This window comes from Tupaia chinensis, unplaced genomic scaffold (genome assembly GCF_000334495.1).
Source record: "Tupaia chinensis unplaced genomic scaffold, TupChi_1.0 Scaffold138441_1, whole genome shotgun sequence".
Taxonomy (NCBI): domain Eukaryota; kingdom Metazoa; phylum Chordata; class Mammalia; order Scandentia; family Tupaiidae; genus Tupaia; species Tupaia belangeri.
In genome coordinates, this window is record NW_006198338.1 from 1,118,406 (window position 1) to 1,120,548 (window position 2,143).

Below are 2,143 nucleotides of genomic sequence, written 5' to 3' on the forward strand. Positions count from 1 at the left end.
TCGCGCGTAGTAGGTGTGCGCTCAGGAAGGCTTCGGCAACCGGAGCTGGAACGTGGACGATGCCTGCACTTCTCACTCTGGTCGCTAGTGGGAGCTGCTGGCCAACCTGAAGCCAGTGAGCGGCCAGAGGCGAGCGAGCTGTGGTCCCTCTGTCTGTCCCCCAGACACCGAACCAGAGTCCGAGTCCGAGTCCTGCGTCCCGACCTCCCTGGAGCTACTTTCTTCCTGATTCTGTCCTACACGCGCGGGCAGCCCCTCCGTATAAATACAAGGCACCAGTGAACCCTGGGACCCCCCTCCCCATGTTCCAAAGAAACATAACCTTCCCCCACCTTTCAAAATAAATCCCAACAACGGACAAGGTCCCAGCCTCTGGGCTCCCAAACCCAGAATCTCGGTGTCCTCTGAGTCCCCAGAACCCATATTGCCCCTCAAGAATAGTTATTCATTTTAAGAATGATTTATTTAGTTTTATTTAGCATTATCATTATTTTCTTATTTGCTACAGGGCACACAAGCTCACCAGAGAGTGACAGAAAGAGACAGAGAGAGATAGTGAGAAAGCAAGCCACCAGGTCTGGGACTCAAAGCATGGCCGGCCATGCAAGAGTACAACACCTTAACCACCATGCCACCACCTGCCACCTGCCACCTCGCCTGTGCTTTTTTTTTTTTTTTTTTTTTGTTTTTGCTATAGGGCACATGCTTTCACCAGAAAGACAGAGAGATAGAGACAGAAAGCGAGAAATCACACACACACACACACAACCCCCTCCCCCCCAGGAGGTTGGCCACACCGCAATCCTTTCTCCTCCATTTTCCTCTTGGGATCTTGGGCATGCATGCACATGCGCCCGGCGTTTTTTATACCGCGTGGTCCGGGACTCGAACCGCGGTCGACTACCCCCTCCCCCCCAGGAGGTTGGCCACACCGCAATCCTTTCTCCTCCATTTTCCTCTTGGGATCTTGGGCATGCATGCACATGCGCCCGGCGTTGTTTATACCGCCTGGTCCGGGACTCGAACCGCGGTCGACTACATGGGAGTCCAGTGACATAACCATTACGCTAACTGCTGGTCCCTCGCCTGTGCTTCTTTGATGGCTGGGAGGGGGCAGAATAAGGGATGCTCCTGTGATATTTGGGCAGGAAGGACACTGTCCCTTCTGACATCACTGGCCTGTGGGCAAAACGGGTGGCCTGTTTTGTTTAAACAAGGAGAACTGTGTTCCCATGGGCTCTGCGTGTTTCCCCGCGGGTCCACCTGGGTGTGTGAGCATGTGTGTGTCTGTCACAGCTGTCTCGGGTGAATGCATGCCTCTGTGTGAGACAGAGTACCTGTCACTCTCAGTGTCCGTGTGACTCCATCTCTGGGTGTCAAGACGCAGGATGACAGTGGCTCAAGAGTGTGTGTGTGTGTGTTGCACGCGCATGTGCATAGATGTCTCCATGTCTGCTGATGGCGTGCTTGCTTCTGGGTCCGGGTCTGGGCCTCTGGCAGCACACGCGTGTTAGTGTCCACAAAGGCGTCTCCCGCTGTGCATATTCCGGGGCTGCAAGTGTGTGCGTGCCTGGGAGACTGCGCTGTGTGCGTGTGCCAGTCTCTGTGTCAGTGTGTCAATGGCTGTCTGTCTGAGTCGTGTGGGTGTCGCTGAGTTTGTCGGTGTGTCTGCCTCGATGTCAGTGTGTCACTGATGTGTCTATACGTGTCTGTGTGGGCGTCTGTGTCAGTGCGTGTCTGTCTCAGTGTGCAAGCGTATGTCTGTGTCAGCGCAGGTGTGGGTACAGCGGGGTGTGTGTGCTTGCGGGTGTGTGCACGGATGTGCCCACGTGGGCGGGTGTCGGTGCAGGACTCCAAGTGAGGCTGTGCGCGCTACTCCGGGGAGAGCCGGGGTGCGCCGGTGTCTGTCGTGTGCCTGTCCGCGTTCGCGTGGGTGGCTATCCGTGGCGAAGCGTCCTCGGGTCGGTGCATGTGTACCCCAGCGCGTGCCTGCGTCTGGGTGTCTGTCTGTCCGCGCCCGCGTGGGCGACTGTCTGTGGCGGGGCGCCCCGGGTCAGCGCGCGGGTGTGCGCCCCCGCGGGGGCCGGCGCGTTCACCCCGGGAGCGGGCGGAGCGCCACGTGCGGAGCCCAGGGCGCGTCGCT